The following is a 23,633-nucleotide window of genomic DNA, read 5'->3' as shown; positions in this document are numbered from 1 at the left end:
GATTTTCTAATATAATATTATAATAAAATTTTGGTTATTAATATCGTAATTCTTATACTTTTAAGTATATAGAATATTTTATCTACCAACCTAGTCAACATACGATTTGTATTGTAAACTGTGTAAAGGGAATGAAATAAGGAAATGAATTTTAAAGAGATAAGAGAATTTATTTTTTTTTCTCTTAATTTTTAAATCATTTGCGTTTATTAGAATATTCACAATAATGCTGATAAGAAGAAATGACGTGGTATAATTATTCTTAAATAAATTTTTGCTTTACCTTTCATGAAATTTCATTCTCTCGTTCCTTAGAAATGATTTAGAATTTTTCATTTTGTATTGTAATATTTTGCAATGGTTATATGTATGTGTTTACTTTGCTGTTGGAGTAATAGAGAGTAATATTGATGAAGGTATAAAGGATAATACAAAATAATGAAATGACAATATTTTATTGAAAAATTTTCTATATTATTCTCATATCCTTTTTTTTTGCATCTTATAATTTATTGCATAGCTCATCTTTTAAGTTAATAATTTTGATTTTGACGATTTTGTTTTTATTAAAATAATTTCCGTAATCCTTTTTATTCGCGATAATATAAGATTATAATTATCTTCATAATATATTTAAATCAAAATAATCTTTGAATAATTTAAAATTATGTACAATGATTTTCGGTTTCCATTAATTTTCATTGTTTGTCATTTATATTATTGAAATAAACTGAATTATTCAAATGCTACCTGGTTTAGTCTATGTTGTTTTTAAATTAAGCTAGCGTACTACTTGTCAATTTTGAGAAATCTTTCGACTTAGAAAATTGTTCTTCCTAAAGACCACTGAATTACATATTTATTTCTTATTATATAGACAACTCTAATTAAATATTTTGTGATATTTTAATTATCACAATAATCCGGTTATAATTTCCACAAAAAACAATATTGTGAATTGTTTGCGATTACGTTAATATTGCAATTACAATAAAAATTATTTAGAAACGGAAGAAACGAAGAGTTAGAGAAATGCGGTGTTATCGTTTGTAATTTTTATTCCTGAAATAAAGATAACAAAATAATCAAGAAATTTTTGTTTTCGGAATAAATTTTGTGAAACCAATAAAAAAAAACAAATAGCTCCCATAATTATGCAAGTCGATAATCCCATAATTTTTTTATCTTTTTATCTTTTTCTAGATAAAATAAAAATTTAATCAGTTGGAATATAATTATTTAATATAGGGTACACGAGAATGTGTTCCTATACTACGTACTCCTGTGTACGTAAATTCATAAAATTACGATAAAAATTCAGTTCAATTCCTGATAAAATTAAGTATTTATTATCTAAATTAAAATATGTACTACTTTTCATCATAACTCAAAATTATTATAACGCGTATAAGGTAAATATTTTGATTACCAGTTTCCATGTTTATAATTTATAACTGAAATCAAATGAAATTCTAAAAAATTATAAAAATAAAAAAATGATTTATGGCTTCAATATATTTTTTCAAAGTCTTCTTGAAATAATTTTCAAATAAAAGATTCTTAATTAGGGCAATTTATCATGAATCGTTTATGGAAAAAAAAGTACTTATTTAAAAAAAAAAATATTAAATATTTGCAAATGGTTTGCATAAATTTTTATAAATAAATAATAATAAAAACCACACAATATTTAAAGGAACATTGTGCTCCCTCGTTTTTTGTGAAGCAATTTTTGCGAGAAAAAACTAGCCTCCTATAATAAAACACCACTTAAGAGTAATATAATTATAAAAATCTTTGTATAAAGGGTAGAGTGCAAGGAAAGAATTTCTGAGAATGGTTTTTGAAACACAGCATTTTCGAATGGAATTGAACATATCGTCTTTGGTTTCTTATTAATTTGCTTTTAGAAAGTTATTTGCATAATATGTTAGATTATAATTAGAGTTTATTCTAAAAATTCTATTCAGCACCTTACGCGAGCTCTATGTATTTTGTAGAACCCTTTAACTCACACCGCGGATGCTTCTACAATTCCGATTGGCTTTAAATTTTTAAGATTGTCTCATTCAATGCAATATTTTGGTTTTGCTTTCGTTTTTATACGCATGGCTCGTTTCGGTGAGCTTCCATACAACTGCTTCGTAGCGAAAGCCGGTATTTTTGAATTTATTCAACTTTAAGTTTTAAGAATCATGTGCCTATAAATAACTAAAACTTCGAATATACATCCAATAAAAATAAAGTTAAAAAATTTGATTCAACAGATGTAATAAAAGTTTTGTTTGAAGATTTTTACAAAACAGGGTTGTGGAAGGTTTATTAAATTAGCTCTTTTTGATAAGAAATCGTTTTCAAAAAGAGATTGATTGAGGGGAATAAAATCAGTAAATATAAATAAAATATTAATTATTTTTTTATTATTTTTATTCAAATTTGAAGTTATTATTTATTTTTCTGCTACACCTAATCCGTTTGTAATTTCTTGACTGGAATATACGGTTTTCCTGAGCTGAGCTGTTGATGTATTCAATTGTAAGATGTTAGAATAAGAAGTAAAACAGATTCATCTTAGTTCATGACTTTTAGATTTACTTTGTATTTTGTTTAAAATGTCAATATTATTGGGTATCACAGCTAAAGTTTCGACATCTCATCTGCGCAATATTGCCAGCACAAACTGAAAAATATGAAAACAAATTAATTAAATAAAATATAAATAAAATATTTAATTTTATTTAATTTTTAATTAAAATTTTTTATTAGAAAATATGTTCTAACTTATTTATAAAAGATTTCGTCTGATTAAGTAAGTAGATCAGTTGAATATATGTGTAAATAAAAAATTCTATTAATTTTTCATTCGAATAAATAAGAACTTGTATATTATGAAGAATCGATTCGTTTTTAGCTTAAGAGTGAAACAGAAGTCTGTTTAATAATTATAACAATAAAATCAAAATCATCTTTAGGTGAATTCTAGAAATCTAAAACAGTTGATTTAAAAAAGAAAGAATACATTAGTTTCCAGACTTCATGAAATAAAGTGCCAAATATGACCAGTTTTCGATTTTAATATGTAATAAGTTAGATAAGTCAGATGACACTTAATGACACACTGTTGCAAGAACGTTTCCAAATTAAAAAAGTAATTGTTCATGCTATCACATAATACATTTGACTAAATTTAATGGAGCGTATATATATAAGATGTCTTAAGTGTATTAGTTTCACTTTATGTGCGTCATATGAAAATTTTAAACCAAATTTGAATAATTTCTGCTAATTTTCCAGAATATACCGGTCATAAAGATAGAAATGGCAAGTACGGATATATTAAAATTTTTAAAAAGTTAATGCATACCTGTAGGGTGATAATGAAAGTTCCTATAATTAATCGTATTTAACAATACCTATACTAAATTTTAACGTTAAATATTGAAACAAAGAGGAAAAGCTGCCAATATAGCAAAATATTAAACCCTTAAAGCTGGTATACAATTATTATTTTACTTTTTTTTTTACATATACCTATATACAAACATTTAAAATTACAGGTTATTACCACTATTTAATTTAGGGTTCAGAATTGATTTATTGATTGAAATAAATTAACTTAGAATGCAAGAAAGTAACAAAAAAAAGAACAGTACAATTAAGTGGCTATTAAGTTAAAGGTTCTTATCCTTAATAATAAATATGTTCTGGTCATACACGTACATATGAATAAGTACATAACTGTACTTTCACTACTTTATCGTGTTTATTCTACCGTTATATTGAATTTTTCATTTTATTTTATTTCTGTTTTTTTTTTTCTCGTACAACTGATTGACGTGACGCATATAACATTTCATTTAAAAAGTTTGAAAAGCAAAGGAAAATTATGTATAAAAGTGAGACAGGATATAAACCATCATTTAAGGATCAATCTTCAACATTTTTGTTCCATAAAGAAGCCCATATGTATGAAACGTATGTACCTGTACGTATATTAATTTTTAAACATAAAAATGAATAAGGAACGTGACCTAAAAATTTTCTTTTTTGTACTTTTTAGTTCACTTGTAAGTTTCATGATATTTGTTTGCTTGTATGGCGTTAAAGATACTCTTCTCTTAATACAAGTAGAGTGTTTCATATCAAAGTAGTATAATTTAATGAGAATTATAAAATAAACAAAAATTAGGGGAATGAATTGAAGAAAAGAATATCACAGAACTGTTATACTTTTAATTATTAAATAAATTTTATTTGATTCTTTTTTCTGAGTGTGAATTTAAAATTACAGTAATTGAATAGCAGCCACTTTTTATCTTAATTTAGGAAAAATGTTATATAAAATGAAAATATTCTTATTCTATTTAAGAATGTTAGAAACTGGAAATCCTGTAACTCGAGTTTTACATTTTTTAAGAGTACGAACTCTTTAAACCACTCAAAAGAAATGTTTGTAATTTTAATAAAATTTCCCGATAAAATTCGAAGTTTCAAACTGAAGTTAATTTTTTTTTTCCACAACACTGTAAAAAATATTTTTCGAAAATTACTTCAGAAATTTGAAGAATCCGAAAACTTTCAGCAATAGTAGTAAAAAAAACTGAATGACATTAAAAATTTACACAGTTTTCTAAGCATTTCACAATGGAGTACTTCTTACATAGTTCCTCCTGAATTTTTCATTGAGTTCGTTGAAATAATTAAAAATGTTGCAGGAATACGCAAAATTATGGGAAATAATTTTTGCTCGCTAGTGAGAAGTAAGTGAGTGACTATTATATATTTTTGAGCGAGAGGAATTATTATTATCAGGAAAACGGCTATTATTATTTTATTATTAGAAAAACGGAGAATTTTAATTTGAAAGTGAATAAAAATAAATAAAAAGCGATTTGACTGTCAGTGTATAATAGAGCAATTGCGCAACAAGAAAGAATCATGCTGCTTTATTGGCTGAAGGGTACGGCCATGACCATATACATTTTATGCATCACAGTAGTACTATTTTAGTCATGAAATCAACATTTATTTTTTAATTTCCTTAATTTCATTGTACGAATAACTTTATTTATTGTAACAATTTCGAAAGTATTTTTTCAGTGTAGCTATAGTCACATATGTACGTGCCACCTTCTCTACAATGAAAAATAAAATTTTGTATAAAATTCTTATTCAATTCTATAGACATTCTTGAGGTAAAAAATCAAGTTAATTATTTTAATGGAATGAAAATCAATTTAATTTTAAGTTTTGTTTAAACTTTTATTTTTTGATTTGATTTGAATGGAGGTGAAATAAAAGTTACATACTTCTTACTATTCCACTTCTCATGGAAATGCTATGTTGTGACGGAGACTGATTTTAATTGAATTTTACTTCTAGCCGTTTGTTTAAACGTGCCCTTTGTTTTTTTTGGTTAATTTTAAAAAATTTTTATTTAAATTTAAATTTTTTTTATTTTTACTTTAAGTTCACAGTTATAAACAAGACTACTATTGATTAAAAGTTATTATAAAATATTGAAAGTATTCTTATGCAATGCTGTATTCTTAATAATGCTGTAAACAATGCATTAAATAATTTTCAAAACAAAAGTTTTTAGGGTTTATCTTAGGTCATCTCTAGGGTATGGAACTATTCATCAGAATTTTATATGTTATTTAACAATAACAATTATTTATCTATAAATAATGGTTTTTATTAAATAATGGTTATTATATATAAATATTACATATAATTGGGTGCAATAATTAAAAACGCAAGAATTATTTAATTTTTAGAATTAACATTTATAACTAAATTTGTTAAAATATAAAACTCTTAAGTAGATCCAAACGTTCTTTATTTATGCAATTGCTTTTATAAGAAAATGTAATAAAATTGTAAATAATTCCCTAAAAGTATGCAAGGAATTTCAAATTCACATATTTTCTTTAATAAGGATAGGTACTTCACCTTGTTCTAATATTTTAAAAGATTAAACATATTTTTATATAATGTTCTGTTACGAGCAACATGTTATATGAATCCTGTTATATGAAGTAAACAATTGAAATAATTTGTAAAGGTCATAATGCTCAGAAAGAACAAGTAAAATTAAATTAGAATTGTTAATAAAAACAATTAATTATTCTTACAATATAATTTTTAAGGCAAATTAATTTTGATTAATTAAAACCCATAATGGCCCCGGTAGCCGAGGTTATTAATAATAATATAATAGTTTATTATTTAATATTAGATATGAAAGTAATAATAGAACATTTGTCCACTTGCTGATTTAAAATGGGCTACAATTACTCTCAGGGTTTAAGCTTAATAGTTTTGAAAAACCCTTAGCGATCTATAATTTATTTTACATTTTACTGTTTATGGCTACTTAAAATTTACAGAGAATTTAAATTTTCAAAAAATCGTTTCCTTTAATTCTACTCAAATATTCAATAGATTTTTTAAAAAAATATTGTTCATTGCATTTCAAAGACTAAAGAACCACACTCTTAATTTCAAAAAGAAAAGGGAGTTTAAAATTTTTCAAATGATTTCGTCTACGAATTGTTAAAGTATACCAAAAACAAATATGTTTACAAATTGTCAAGTGATGGTCAACAACAATATTGGGAAAATGGAAAAGCTTACAAAACTTTTGAATTTACTCAAAAATAGTTTAGAGATTTTTAGATTGAAAAAGTTTTTAATTAAAACAAAAAAACAATTGATTTGCACAACTTTTATTTTTTTATATTTTACGATGTGGACCAAGAGAAAATTTTATATTTAAAACGTTTTCTAGATGATAGAATAGGTGAATTGAGGACATTTTCAATTCTAAATTTCAGGAATTTTGGCGGTCTTATTTTTCCCACTTGTTCTAGTTTTTTTTTCTCATTAGCTGTTTTGTTTCAAATGATTTTTTCATTTTCTATTCCTATTCTATTTTTTCTATCTTGGAATTTTCGAATTTTTTTCAATTTATTCTCTTTTACTCTCTATATCTAATGTGTTTTAAAATTAAATTTCTTACATTCTTTTTACTTCTTTTTTAAATTGTTAAAAAGTTTTCCTTTCTTGCTGCTCCACGTTCTACTACTTTTATCACGGAATGAGATCAGCATATTTAATATATGATTATTTTACACGTTTTTATCTTTAATGTTTTTAAGGTTTTGCAATATGTAAATATTGTGGAATCTTTTAATTGGGAAAACAAGATAGAAAATTGAGTTTTTTTTTCTCTACAGATTGATAATAGAAATAAATTGGCTAAAATAAAAAATATAGGTATGTTAAAAAAAATTTGTTCACAAGAGAATTTCTTTGAATTTTTCGTATTTGGAAGCAGTGTGGTTGAATTCTTCATAAGTGTTAAAAGTAAATTGCTATACTGTATTCATTGTAGAATTCGAAACTGAAATATAAACTTAAAAAAAAAGAGCACGAAATTAGGCATTTTGTGTAAGTAATTTTTATCTTCTAACCTGTCCTAAAAAGTTAAAGTCTCTTGAACTACTAATTCAGAATTTGTTGTATCAAAAACTGCAAACTTGATTATAATTAATATATAATTAAGACAAACCTTGTCTCTGGCCTCTTTCCTTCTTATTCTCTTCACTCCTACTCCACGCAACTTCTACCTTCAAATAAATCGCCATTTCTCCTTCCCCTCACTTCATATCGAATTAATGACTCACGGTATTATGTCACAGTGAAATATCGATTTTTGGCAACTTGTTCTTTATAACTAAGTTTTTCAAATAATTCAATTAAATATAGTGGCATAATTCCATTTACAGCTCTTTTGAATCCTAATCCTAAATATATGCAATAAGTATAAGATAATTAATATAATATTAATAGAAAGATATAAAGGTACAGAATATAATTTTTGTCAACATTAAAACATTTTAAATCTATTTTTATGCTTTTATTTAATGACTATTTTTTACAGACAACTCTATTTATGTATTTTCAGATTTATTGGCCGCAGACATACATTCCAGACACACGTAGCTAGTTGCACAATCTTTTGTGAAATAAAGCCAAAAAAAATTACTTTTTTCAATATTTACCGCCCAATTTTGGATGTCGACTTTTTGGCAGGAACGCACTTCTCCATAGCAGGCAAGCGTAAATAAACGACTTTTAGAGAAGTGTCAATCTGTCTGTCTGTCGGTATGTGTGTACTGTGTGTACACCGCGTGTGTCTCAAGTTCAGCTCAACCGATTATAATGATATTTTATATATGAGTTTATTTCGGCAATGTCACGGATTGATCAGTTTTTATAATATGTCATGCCTCAAGTACAAGGCTTTTTTTGCAACCAATTTCATTAAATTCGAAATGATAAAACAATGACTCTATAAATTTTGTATAAAGATCAGGGCTAAGAAACCCAACTGGTGGCCGATTTTACATTTTTTACCATATCTTTGGAACTCACTGATAAAATTTCTTGAAATTTTTTATTTGAGTTCTAGTTATACACGAAACTAACTGGTGAACTTCTCAAAGAATTTAAATGGTTCAGAGCGAAACGCTATTAAGAAGAAAATTTACTTTTTTTGAAGAATTTGAACAATAAAAGCTTGATAGTGTCCTCAAAATTTGAAAAAGATATTTAAAACGCATTTTCATATTCTTCTATCATTTTTACTAAACTAGACAATATAAATTGTGGTCAGTTATATGCTGACCACATCAGATTTTTTTTTTATCTTTTGCGTTTATTTGCACATGAAAAATTTAAAATTTATTACTCAACTGTACAAAGTGGATTTTTTTTTTTATTTTATTAATGCAGGTAATATAATTGAAAGTTTAAATTGAGTTGAATAAAATTAAAACAAACAGACTAATTGCAATTTGTAAAACTCATAAAAGGATACAAAAGTATATTGAATATCCTTTAATTATTGTTGATTTGTAAAATAAACGATCATTTGGACGGAGGTGACACAAAGGTACTTTAATGTGTATTAATTTTATTTTCAGATATTTATGGGAAGAATTGTTTTCAATTATACACAAAAAAAATGAGTTCTTCATTGCTCGGAACCTTGACTATATAGATTTCAAGATTTCATAAGGGTATTTCAACTTTTCGCATTTCTAGAAATAAATTGAAAAAAAAAAGTATTTTAATAATATTACAAATTAAAAAAATTATTTTGGTTTTTATGAGATTTTTCTTTATTGGGCACTGAATAGCAGGACAGGATCTCGTTGTAATTATTTTCAAATGCATAAAGAAACACTGGTTTTGAATTTTACTGAATTACAAAGATGTGTAATTTCTTACTCAAACATTTCGAATTTCTATAATGCCAGTCTCACATGATAAATTCCGATTTTATATACAGATATGGTGGTGATAACTCAACGTTTCAATATTTTCGTTTAAAATGTTAAATATTTTTTTTGTTACCCTAATGATTTCAGAGTTAACGCTAGATGTAGATAAAATAAAATTTATAAAAAAATTATAAGCTTTATTAATTAATAACTCGTATGGTTTCAAGCTATATCCATTCAATATTTCTATTTATTTTGGCTAATAATTAAAATTATTAAATAATTTTCTAAATTTTATGTTTACAAAGTAAAAATTTTAATAAAATGAAGTCCAAATAATGCATTCATTTTTATTGATTAAGCAAATTAAATAAAAAAAATAATATTTGCGTATAATATTATTAAATTTTTACACAGATTATAAAATATATAAGCTAAAAACTTGTATAATATTTGGTTAATATAAAAAAATATTTACATGAATATGGCTGTTATTACAATGTATGATTGTTGCCTTGAAAAACTACAGAGCTTGAAATGATAGAATACACAAACGTTTCCATGTACGAGTATATACACATAAATAAAGGAATGTGGTGTACCACAAAATTATATTATTTGCATATATAGAGAAAATTTGATACCAGGGAATTATCTAAAATAATGAGAATAGATATATAGTTGTTCCTGGTCAGTTTTAGGATAAAATTTTCAAAAAATTTAGAAAATCAATTTTATGAAAATTTTATTTACACAAAAGAAACTGCAGAAAAGAAAAATATTTTCTTTGGAATCTCCGACTTCGAAACTTTTCTTATTACTAATCTTGCTAACGATCCTACGTAGTTCAAATATTTTGTGTTACAAATCGAGAATAGTAAGCTGGACCCAAGATGTGAAGACGAGCTACTCCCCTAGTCTTAATCAATTATTAATATAAAGAAATAAAATTTGTTTGATTTAAATGATTGAAGTTATTCATAGATCAAAACAGATAGAGAAATAAACTAATAAAATTTATATATATTACATAATCAGTTATACTTGCGATGTGGGACCATACTCTCCAAATTAGTAGTATTACGCCGTTAACTAATAGTATTGCTAGTATCATATTGGCTTTCTCTACTTTTTTTTAATTCGATTATTTCCAAAAATTTTATGGGAGTCGATTATCCGCCCTTCCTCCGCCTATTAATAGTTAACCCTATTAACACCTTTAAACACCACCAATCTATAGAACAATACTCAATATTGATCAAAAAACCAAAGTTTTATCGGTGCTGCAAGAGAATTTATAAAAATGTGCACCGTTCATGGTCCTGCTGGCTATCCTTGAGTTAATAGGTCGAAAATTAAGTATTAAACTGCATATTTTATATAAGTATCTAAACGAATTCAATAATTTTTCCTTCATATCATATAAACGAAATGACAAGTTCAGAAAACATTTGAAAATCATTGTATGTTAATACTAAAACAGAATTTCAAAGGTTCTTAACTTCATATCAATGGTTAAATACTTTTCTTTTAAGAAAATTTTCAAAAAATCCAAGAGGATAAGAGAAAAGGATTTGTGGAAAAATTTTATGGAAGAATACTCTTTTCTTTATATGCATGGTATATATAATATATATATATATATATATATATATATATATATATATATACATACTATATACTTATATATATATATAGTTATTTTATGTTACACGCACGGGTCTTCATTATTTATGATACATATGGGGAATATTGTCTTGAAAATAAGGTTATATTCGAAAGTTACCAACAACAAAAAAAAATCTAAAAGAAAAGAGAAATTTGAAAAAGCAGTAAATTGTAATTTAACGTTACATTATATGAGTTCACTTTCCTCTCTACTTCTACAAAAATTATTTTAACGAAATATTTATAGCTCTTCCATGAAAATTAGGTCAATATTTTTAGACAAACGATTTAAAGAATCTATTTAATAAAAGTTGATGAAATATTTTTATTTAACTTTCGCAACAAAAAGAAAAAATTCAATTTAGGAGCTTTGCATAATTATTATGCTTTAATTCAAATTCATAATTTTCATAACTCATAAAGAATATGTGAAATTTCAGCTAAAGACTATAATTTTAATTATTTTAAACAATTTTTCAGAAGAAGGTGTTACCGTGTTGTAGGCTAATAAAGTGTACTATGTTTATTAAATTATTTCCATGGATACTTCGACGGACAACTATTGGGTCGAAAAATTTAATTATCCTATAGATTAACATGTACTATAAATTCAGGTAAATTTGAATATTAGTTTTCATAACATGCAAAAAATCTTAAAGTTTATTACTCACAATTGTAAGTAAAAACGGGTAATGAAAAAGTTTAAAGGAAAAATTGTGACTTAACACTTTAATATTTCAAAAATTAAAAGAGTCATTGTCTTAAAATCAAAACTTCAAAGCATAAAGTCAAATTATAGTTGGCATATTTATTATTTTATAATTTAAATTTTTGTGATTCCTTGAAATTAAGAATTCCCTTGCGGGTAAAGTAAACATTTTAATTGTGATAAACACAGCGAAAAGGATTTTACAAAACTTTTACTTCAAAGAATGTTTTAGCATATTTTTTACTTACATTTTTTTTTGTTTTATGTATTATAAAAGTGTATCTCAATATAATAGAGTTGATTAAAAACGCAAAATTATTATGCTCAGTTACCAATAGAAATTTTGTGGTTGTAGAAATATTCGCAACTATTTTCTACAAAATTAATTTAAGCGTTCAAGAGAACAGTTTGAATTAAATTAACTTTCATTTTTATTATAATCCTGGGATTTATATTGTTCTATACAATGGCAATGGTATTCCTAAATTTTTGTTTTTGACATATTCAAAATATTCTGAGAAGAAATGCAATGAATTTTGAGAAACTGCAATGATTGACTTAGTTCAAAACATTAAGTGAAGAAGAGCAGTGATTTTAATGACTACTCTTTTCGTATTAAATTAATTAAGATGATGAAACAGAGAAATGTGATCAATCGTATTAGTAAGGAATACAACTTTCGAACCAGAAGTCGGATCGAAATGATTTTTACCGCTTTTTGTCATTTTTTTAATTTTTTGTTGTTTTTTGTTTTTGGTTTCTACTACAGGGTGCAAGTTATTTGAATTAAGCCGATAGAAGCAGTAAAATGAATGAAATTTTATATACCTTTTATTTCATATGTTATATCTTTTATAATTTATAACTAAATACTCAAAGGAGAAGCATTTGAACTTAGAAATTCGAAAATCTTAAACCAATATTTTTTTTTCAACTGTTATATAAAAGTTTCATCTTTCCATACTAAAAGAATTCTTTTTTCTTTTACTTTTACATTTTTAATTCCAATTAGCTCCCAGCTAGACTCCACTAATTATTTCTATACATTATAATAATTAAAAAATAAAATCTCTAATTAATTTTGCACTTCTTATTTGAACTTTTCAAATCGCTTTTTTAATTCTAAGATTTTTATGTTAAAACTTTTTAAAGAATCCTTAGTGTAGACGGGATAAAAATGGTTAAAGTATAACAGAGTTAACAAAGAGAATTATGAAAATTTAATTAAAATTTAATTATGTGATGCGAAATCGTTTAGTTTTTAGCACTTTTCTAAAAAATTTATCAAAAAAGTACAAGGAGAAACTTGTCAGTCTTTACGACCGTTCGTCTGCCCATACCGTGGACATGTTTACAAAATTTCTACAACCTTGAAGATAGAAAGCTGAAATTTCATATATAAATAATGTAGATCTTTACTAGAACGTTATTTCGTTAGTTCCGCCCCTCTCAAATTATCACCTCTCGAAATTTGTAAAATTTGAATATTTCCGAAACTGGAAACTCTTCCAAATTTCTAGAATAAGCTAACTGTAGCTGCCGTGCCATTAGGAAGTATAATTATTTTCTTTAACTCAAGCAATTAACTCTTGAATTCGAGCAGAATGCTTACTTCTCTTTAATTTCTTTTTTGTTTTCAAAGATTGACTACACGGCTCATCCTAAATGTATGCAATTTTTAAAATAGTTTCGTATATGAGTGAAAGTAATTTTGCACCATTTTCACTTTGCTAAAGTGAAAAGTGCTACATTAACTTTGGTCAATTTTACCTTTTTTTAAATTTTGTACTTAACTGCTATTTAAATAATTTTAATAAATTTTATTGAAAAAAAATTTTAAAAACTTAGAAGAGTAATTTTTATGTTCTGAGTTCTGAAAAAAAACTTAAAATTTACTAGCAACTATGGGATTTGCAAACAATGTAAAGCATTAAAAATTAATTTTTCAATTAATTGCATAGAAATTTTTATTTTATATTTTAAAAATTTTTAAATTAAAGAATTTTTTAGAATATTTTTTCCAAAGTTATATTTTGTGGGATTGAATTATTTAAAAGTTGCATTAAATTTGATTTTGAAAACAAATTTCCCTTTACAGATCTGTGCCACTTGGTTTTTGGTATACAAAATTATTATTCGAAAACACTTTGAATTTATTTAAAGTACAAATTTCTGTAATGTTTTTTAAGTAGAAAGAGAAATGCTCTTTGACATTTTGGCTAAAACACATATGTGTAAGTTTTAGATTTTGGCTTTTTACTTGTTTTTTCCCATATAGTTTAGAAACTCAAAAATATGCTAAAACTAGAATATTTTCTTAATAATATCCTGATTAATTTTCAAATGATTGGTCAGTAAATTAATCCATCCTTAAGATATTCCATTACCTCGCAGGGGAGCATATACATAAATGGCTTTATCTATCAGCTCGTTATGTCTCATTTCTCAAATTAGAAACAAAAAGGAGGTTCTTGTCATTTTTCTTTTTAATGTGTGGTTTTAAGGAAACCCATACTGCTTTCGCTTGTGGAGATTGGTATGACTTGGTTAAAAAAAATTTTTAAGAAAACGATAAGCAATTTAGACGAATTCATTAAATAGACTGACATTTCGTTGGCTCTGAAGGGCAATCCGAATTCTGGTGCACAATATCAATCGGACATTCTTTTAATTGGCTCATATAGGTTGTTACTACTTATTTTGAATTCACTTTCATTCTACAACTAAATTAACACTAAAAACATTTTTTAAAATACTGTTCTAATTGAATACAAACTTGTAAATTTAATTTATGCGATCAAAATGTTTTAAAGTATTTGATTTGAACTTTAATCTTTGAAAGTTCAAGGATAATTTAAATCCTAAATGAAATGCTTTCATATGGTAATTACCGCCACTAATCCGAAAAAAATAAAAACAATTTTTCACACCTAGTACAATATAAAAAAAAATACATTTACTCGCGTTTAATAAGTAAAATAATGAGAAGTGTTGGGGAGGCAGATGAAAAATTCAATGAAATTTAAAACAAAATAAAAAAAAAATCTTTTGAGGAGAGACAGATAAGGAGAGCACTAGATGTTAATTAATAAGGTATACATAGTTAAGAATTTGTTTATATTATATTTGCTTGTGTTTAAGTCAATCGATGAAGATGTCAAGAAGCTAAAGGGTATTGGAAAAATACAAAACATATACATATTTACATTTTTGTGTAAAAATAGTGTGGAATAGGGGAGCTATTTAGTAACTTTTTTCACGTTTGTTTAAAGAGATTAGACTTTCTAAAATTTTGCGGATTAAAATTTTTATAAAGAATTTTTGTCAAGCAGAACAGAAGTTCTAAGCTCACGGCGTAATACAAATATATAACAAACGTAATATGTTGATTGAATGACCATAAAAGATATGGTTTTTATTAGACGACAACTGAAAAAGAAATTTTCAAGTAAATTTTGTTTATGCATAAACGCATAGGACAAAGAAATTTTCACGAATTATTTACAGTTGTTATCGCAAGAATTCTACTTATTTCGGATTTTATCGATTCATCACAACAAGTGGATGTGGGCCCCGATATTAAAAAATCAAAAATGTGACACGGACAACTTTCAAACTTTCCTCTTTAATTATAAATTTGCACTTCAATGTTAAGTAAAATGACAAAGTCTTAATTTAATTGAAACTAAATTTGAAAGCATTTTTGATTGATTTTGGTATTATAAATACTTTTTAAAACGGGTCCACCAATTAAAACAAAAAATAATTCAAACTCTGTGAGTAAAAATCTATGTGAGTATAAAAAAATCTTCTTATTTAGAAAATTATCTTATGTTATATATTTTTTTCCCCTTAAATTTTCAAGGACATTATGAGATTATCCTTTTAAATAGGATATATTTGAAAATAGGCTTTAAAATTTCATAAAATTTTGTTTAATTCAAATATAAAATCTGATTTCTTTTTTGATTCTTTCTTGATATAAAGAAGATTATATGAATTTAGATTAGTGTTCACATATACACTGTAAAAAAAATTTATATAAAATTATTACAATAATTGAAAGAATCTAAATATTTTCAATAATATTAGTTAGAAAAGAAAACTTCATGAAGCCAAAAATCAATTGACTAATCAAGAAATCGAAGTTCTTTAATGTAATTCAAATAAAATTTGCAATCCTATTTTTATTTTTCCCCGTATATTATCGAAAATTTAATCAATATTCGAGAAAACGTAAAAACATCTAAAAAATACGACGAAATTATTATGCTATACTGAAAATTATACATTGAATATTTTTCAAATTGTTTCAATTATTTCAGCAATTTTCAACATCTACAATTTTTTAATGTGTAGGACAAAATTTAGGGCATTAGATTTAAAAACCCACGAATAATGTACGCTTATTGCAATAAGATATAATATACATATATGCTTTTCTATTATTGTTGTTTCATTCTTAATTCAAAAAAAAAAAAAAACTTAAAGTAAAAATGACACATTATAAGGATAAAACTGACATTAGAATTTAATATAAAATGAGAATAGATATAGTTGATCGTCCAACTCTAAGAACGTACACTTTTGTACAACCTCTTGCTTATTGTGTTTTTAGTTACCATATAAACCAATAGAAGCTAAAAGAGTTTTAATGAAAATGATGGTGAGGTCCCCAAATTCTTAGGTTCAAAATTTCAGCTTTGTAGTTTGAATAGTTTTTGGGCTATGAACAAACAGCTTATAAATTATATGGCAGGTATATGGCAGGCTTTTATCCAAAATTTTGGAAACTATTAGCTGAATGATTTCTGAGATATAACCAAATAACTGAGATCATGAGATCTCAACAACTTTTAGCAAATATAGCTGACATTCAAACACATTTGTTTTTCCAAAATTTCAGTATTATAGGTTAAACAGTTATTTAGATACATATAGTTAAATAAGTTTTCAAGTTGTATGACAGCTACTCGAACCAGTAGCTCAATCATATTAAATTTAAATAAGGTTCTAACATATAAAGGTTCAACTATAATAAATCATTTGTAAACATTTGATGAGCTTAACTCAATTAGTTTTTGAGTTATTGTTCGACAAAGAATTCGCCGCTAATCAAAAACATATACTTGAGCCTATATCTCAGACTATTATTTCTTAACGTTACAAATGGTATAGCAAATTTAGTATACTCTTTGAATATACGTTGTTACGGATATAAAAACAAGGAAACTTAAATTCACCATTATATATGTACATATATGTGTGTATATAATTGTAGGGTAACTAAAATAAAATATTAAAAATTTTACAATATGTGAAATTCTAAACAAAACATTTTGTTTTATTTAGAATTTCAAGGAAACCATTTTATTTTTATACTTCCAAATCATTGTGTCATTTTGTGAATTTAATGTGAAAAGTCATTAATTTTCTTTATGTATAAATAAGGCTACCCAACCGTTATATTCCACCTAATAATTTACCTTTTTCTCTTTTCAACTTTTCTTTTTTCTTCCTTTTATTTGTGTTTTATGTAGAGGAGAATCTTTTATTTTTCCATTTTTATTTTTGTAAACCGAACGCATATAAGGATACGTTTTTGGTTCATTTTTATATGTATTCCAATTGATTTTAGTATTAGGGGATTCCTATTATTATTATAGTGTATAGCATTGTGTAATATGGTTTCTTTAATTTTTCTCTTATTTTGTTGTAGCTTGAAAGTTTAATTATTTGGATTTTATTTTCATTAAAAGGGCACAAATCAAAATGGTTATTCGGAATAACAAATGAAAGTAAATTGTATAGAATAATGAAAATGATTCTATTTTATTTTTTTTTTCTTGAAATCTTACAGTGAAAGAGGAAAATTAAAAGGATATTTATGTATGGAGAAATTATTTATTTATTTTCTCATATTATTTTATACCTTTGCATTAATCGAAAGGGCGAGTATTATTAAAAGTAAAGTATAAATTAGAATTCTCATACGGTTTTTTTTTTCGATCAAAAATTTTGCACTCATTATACCTAGAGGCGTTCAAGGATTTCAGATTATTTGTGTACACATGACCATTTTTAAAGCATAGAGAAAAAATATATTCTGTGATTTATTGCAAATAGAACCGTGTGTTAATTTTTTAAATACTGAAATTGTGAAAAATTTTTACAAATTCTTATTTTCTTAATTACAGTAAAATTACTTATTGGTTTCCTATACATTGCTTAAAATCGTCAAATTTTTCTGTTTTAATCTATGGGAAAATAAAATCTGGAAAAATTTTGAAAAATGTCAAACATTTATTCAAAATTTTAAGAAAGTCATAGTAATCTTCTTCTTACTATAAGTACTTCCAAGTATATAAATTTGATTCTTAACACATATTCAATTTTCGGAGCCCGATTTAATTAAAAATTGTGATATTTAATAACTTCGCTAAATTCAAATATTAGTTTCACTAAGAATTGAACAGCCTAGTTGCGTATATCGCTAGTTTATCTCAATTTTTATTAACTTTCAAGCCAGAATTCTCCATTTTTCTAATAGATATTTTCCAAATAAGATTATTAATTTTTTTCGATTGGATTTTTACATTTTTTCTCAAATTATTGACTGAATGTCTCACTTTCAAAAACAAAGTGAATAAATTTTGTATACATTTACATCTCTCACATAAATTCTTCTCACTCGAAAATTACATTGTACAAATATATGACAATTACTCACTTTCTTCTCACTTGCTGATAACAATAACAAGATGGAAGATCAGGCCGTAAATATTAAATTTTAAGATTTTCCCTCAATTATTTGCTTAAATATGGTCAAAAATTCAAAATCGGAAACATAGTAAATTTTTAATTTCTTTACCTTGATCCCCTTGAAGAAATTTGTTGGTTCGTTCTTTTAACAGCCGTGTAATATGAAAATTTGTAATATAAAATTTTGAAAGAATTCGTTGAATATTTATTATTCCATAGTGTTTAAAGTAAGGTCTGAAAATCTCAAGTTTAAAATTAAGGCATAAAACTCTTACATTAAGGAATGAAAATATTTTTGTGGACTTAGTATTTATGTGCCCCGGAGATATCACTAATCCATTTTTATCATTCAATTAATCATTCCTTACTTTGTTTATTTCTATGAATTGTACAAAACATTTTTCCAATAGCCACCAATTTTGATATTTCAGGGATTACAAATCATATAACTTTACGACGGCATTCCCATGAATGTCTGCCTCACATATCCTAAAGTAAGGAAAGTAGTTAGGCATTTTATTTTTTCTTTTTTCATATCGTAGTTATATTGACTCCATAATTATTGTAATAAAGAAAACTTACAATAACAAAAAAAAAACATATTCTCTTTTGGTTGTTTAAAATTAAGTTTGTGTACAAAAGTTTAGCCTAGTTTTCTTTTACGTCTACGTCTGTTATCAATACAATCAAAGAACTTATTCTTACTACGAGTAACATTTACTATTATTATATATAGTGTTTACTATATATTTTAATTACAGTTAACATAACTACATATTCATATATGATATTTATACTATCCATGTTTGTGTGTGTGTGTGTGTATATAAAAATAATTTTTTTCATTCTTTTGTTTTAAGATTTCTGTGTTTGCTATGAGATGATTTTTATGTCATAATTTATTTACCAACACAACATTTACAGAATAAAAAGCAAACGAAAGTTAACAAACTTTTATCCTAAGTATAAAGAAGATTTTTTTTTTTTGTTTTTGGGGAAATTGAAAAGAAAAGTTTTCTAGATGAAAATTTTTGCTTTTAAAAAATTCTTTAAATCCTTGATGATTTTTTTTTTTTTCATTTTTATTCTTTTTCAAATATTAATCTAAATAAACTTTCTCCTTTTAAAAGAAAATAATTTCAAAATGTTTTTCTTATCCTTATAATACAAAAAAACAAAATTTATTTTTGAGTTAAACTGAAAGTCTTTTAATTTCACATATATGAAATTGAAATATGAAAGATGGTGAAAATGTGGAAATATTTTGTGTCTCTAACTCATTAGAAATAATTTTTTTTTTTTTATTAAAAAATTTTTTTAGATTATCGTAGAATGAAATTTATATAACATAAAAATCTTAATTGAATCGTGGATACTTTTAACATTTTAACATTTGACGCAAATTTAAAAAAACAAAAAATTTGGATGTAATGTGTTTATTAATTTCACAAGTTCGTGCTAGGCAGTTCAGTTCCGTAGCATTGTTTAGATAAGTTTGACATTAAAAAAGAAAATTTTTCAAACAAATTATAGAATATTTTCTAATACACGACAACGACCTATGTCCTCAACTATGTCAAAAATAATCCCTGTCCTTTAACTTATCCGTTTTACAGATTCATCTCACCAGTGACAAAATTTTTTTAAGTTAGAAATTTTAAGAAGTCAAAAATGAGAGTTTTACACGCAGTTAATAGTTATACGAGTACTTAGGAAAGTTAGGAAAGTTTCTCATTCATTTCTTCAACTATTCAAATGAATTCTTATTCTAAATCGATTTTATTATGTTTGATGTTATGGGTTTTCCATTGAACGGCAACTTCAAAATGTTTAAAATTTTTGTTTCATATAGACATACGGCTTTAATATTATTGTTGTTATGGCTTGATCTTAAATGTATAAAGGTTTTTCCAAAGTTATAGGTGTTCTTAGGCAGTCCTGCAAGCAATCTTAATATAGATTTGCTGTGACGAAGAGGAGGAGGGAATAGGCCAAACCAACCTACTGTAGTTATGTCTGGCGTTGGCAAACTTCAGGCAGAGTTTTATTTTTACTCACTTTCTTCTAGTGGAATCATGTATGAAACTAGCGTGGAAAGTGTGAGATCCGGTGGTATCACAACGGGCCTAAATGTAACATTCAGGAGGTCTATGTATAAAATTCTTTTGTAAATGAGCTAAGTACTCGTAAGTATAAAATCCTTTACTATTCTTTTTTATTTATTTGTAATATTATAACAGAAAAAATTAAGAATTTCTGAAGCTCTCGTTCAGATTCTATGATTTTTTGAATTCGATAATTGAGTTTTCTCCAAAAGGTTCGAATGATTTGTTTTTTACAATTTTTTTATGTTTTTAGTTTTAGTCGGCCTCTGTAATTGCTTGTTTTCTTTTGTTTTTTTTTTGGCCCCATTTACTACTCTCAGTTCTTTTAACGATGGAACGATTTCTAAAAATTTTTTTCTTTATCCTTTTGAGTACTCGTAAAAGATAAGCATAAATAATTTTCTGTATTTATTGCTTAATATTTTGTTGCTTTTATTTTCTTCACAATTTAAAAACACAATAAAATCTGAATAGAAATCCTAAATGATGGTTTGTTAGGCTTCAAAAATTTTCTTTCAACGAATGAACATAATTTGTGTTGAAGTGTCAATAAAATAATTGGAAACAGTAAATAAGAGTTTTCGTAAAAAAGAAAATAACAACTTTTGATATCAACTCTTATGTAGGAATTGTAACCTTTTAAATAATAGAATTTAAGGTCCATATTGTAGTAAACGAAAAATTTAGATTTACAACAAATTTTGAAATTGTTTGATATTGCTTTTGTTCATATAAATCATACGAGTAGATGATTTGGTCCCTATAATTTAGTTGTAACGTAGCTTTCCATCCATTTTTTATGTTACACCGAATGTTGGTATGACAAAAAATTGTCTAAGAATACTAATAGAAATGGCATTTGTAGGAAAAGACATTTATTTAACAATTATGATATAGTGTATATGAGGTCCCTCAATTATTGCACCTCAGATTTGAACGTCATTTTGGTTTTTTGCTCTTATATTTGATATCACCTTTTTAGTATAATATCTATTTTTTCATCGACATCATTGTAGTTAAAAATTCTAAAAACTTTTCCATAAAATTATAGTATAGTGTATACTGGAAGTAATTTTTAAATTTCTCAAATACAGAAAGAAAGTCATTACCCACTTTGACGCTTAGAATGACTTACACAATTCTAGTCACCAACAATTAAACTAATTGTTTCTTTCAATTATATTTTTTTTAAATGACAAGTTTATTATAGGATATAAAAATATGCTATTATTGTTATACTTGCGATCGTTGTGCTCTCGTAGGACAATTGCTAACTCTCCACTATTCTTTTCCTCCGCCATTAAATGATAAGGATTTTGCTGTAGGCAATTTTTATTATTGTAAATGATTATGAAAATTTCTTTTTAACACTTACACGTATTTCAAATTTTTAGGATGCTATGAAAAATTTTTGGCTTAATCTGATTGGCAAAATATACATACATTTGTTTCTTTGTCTTGGTTAACTTTTTGGTATCTAATTTTCTTGAAATGTTTTTCATTTATTACCGTTGGCAAACAGAACTCAAATATTAAATTTTAGGAGATTCTATTTTAATTAGTTTTTTATCGATATGATAGAAAATATAAAATCGGCCCGTAGTAGTATGATATGGTTAAAGTTAACTCGAATATAAATTTTCATCAAAATCAAACATTATCCTATATACAATGCAGTTGGTAAAAATTTATTTATTTACCTTTCCGAACAAATTATTTATGCCCTCTACGGCCTACATTATTTTAAATTTTTTTATGTAAAATTCAATGAATTTGAATTTTAGTTACGTAGCACTCTAAATATTATTACATAATTAAACTAGAAATTTCATTGGAAAACTTCAAAATAAATATTATTAAATTATAATTATTCCAATACACACACATACATATAGGTACATAATAATATAATAAGGCAAAATAAATCAATCATTAAAAAAAATCCTTAATCAAATAAATTAATTACCTTCCAAATGAAACATCATTTTGTTGTTCATTATCTAATGTTGAACCTTGAAAACTTTTTGATTATGTAAACAATAGTTCATATTTATTTTTTTATTAACCGTTTACTCATTATTAATATCATTTTTACACTTCATTTATCCGTCGTCTAGTAAATAAAATTTTTCCTGCTAATTACATAATTATGAATATTATTATTGTACACGTTTAGGCTCAACATTAAATGTCATTGAATTTATTAATTTTTTACATAAAAATAATTTTGTTTAAATATCTGCGTACAATTTTAAAGTATGTGACTGCGAAGGCGGCTCTTCGTTTGCATATAGTCCCCGTCTTTTATGCTATAATTAATTTGAAGAAAAACTTATTTAGTTAAAAATCAACTGTTCTTTTTTAAGTACATACATAATATAGATATATTTATATTCTTATATGTTTCATTAATTTTAATATGTTAAACAAAAAAAAACTTTTCTAAAAAGAACAAAATTTCAATATTCTTTACACCTTTTCTCTTTAAATTAAATAATAAAACTGAATAAATAGTCCAATAAGATTAGTAAAATTTTTCAATATTAGTGAAATTTTTTCTTTGTATGTATTGAATAATAAACAAGTTTAACTGTATCTGTATGGTTGAATTTCCAACAAATATTTCAACATGATTTTCTAGGTTTTCCAAAAATTCCAATAGAATTTATTGAGAATATTTTTGAAGAAAACATTAAGAGAGTATTTTCGCTGCAATGGTATGTACAATTAATATTGTTGTGAAACATTATTATCTTGCTCAACATTAGCTTCATTTTACACGATTAAATTTTAACAATATAATTACTGTTATCTCCAGTATTCCACATTATCAGTACTTAAAATAGATATTTATTTTTAAATTTATTAATTTATTCCAAAATAAATAAATCTAAAAATAAATTTCTATTTTAAGGAATTTTCAATAATGAAATTAAAGGGATGTATTAAAAAATATAACTGACCAATGGTTGCAATGGTTATTGCACTGATACTTTAACTGAAGGTTCTCGGATTCAAAACCAAGTCAGGTCGCTATAAAAGTAATATTCAATATTGTATAGCTTTATGCACGTTCCATATAATAAAGTTGGGTCA

At 25.1% G+C, this 23,633-nt stretch overlaps 1 long non-coding RNA gene across 1 annotated transcript; it reads right to left on the bottom strand.

Moving 5' to 3' along the window:
* Nucleotides 1-2,476: 2,476 nt before the first annotated feature.
* Nucleotides 2,477-23,000, bottom strand: LOC129613092 (uncharacterized). Its single transcript, XR_008697292.1, has 3 exons — nucleotides 22,504-23,000; nucleotides 7,577-7,811; nucleotides 2,477-2,680 (listed from the first exon to the last, which is right to left on the bottom strand). It is a non-coding gene; the product is annotated as an uncharacterized LOC129613092 (long non-coding RNA).
* Nucleotides 23,001-23,633: the final 633 nt, after the last annotated feature.

Source organism: Condylostylus longicornis, unplaced genomic scaffold, assembly GCF_029603195.1.
Source record: "Condylostylus longicornis isolate FDR11 unplaced genomic scaffold, ASM2960319v2 ptg000080l, whole genome shotgun sequence".
NCBI classification, from domain to species: Eukaryota; Metazoa; Arthropoda; class Insecta; order Diptera; family Dolichopodidae; genus Condylostylus; species Condylostylus longicornis.
Note: the sequence above shows the minus strand (reverse complement) of the source record. Positions and strands in the feature narration are given on the sequence as shown.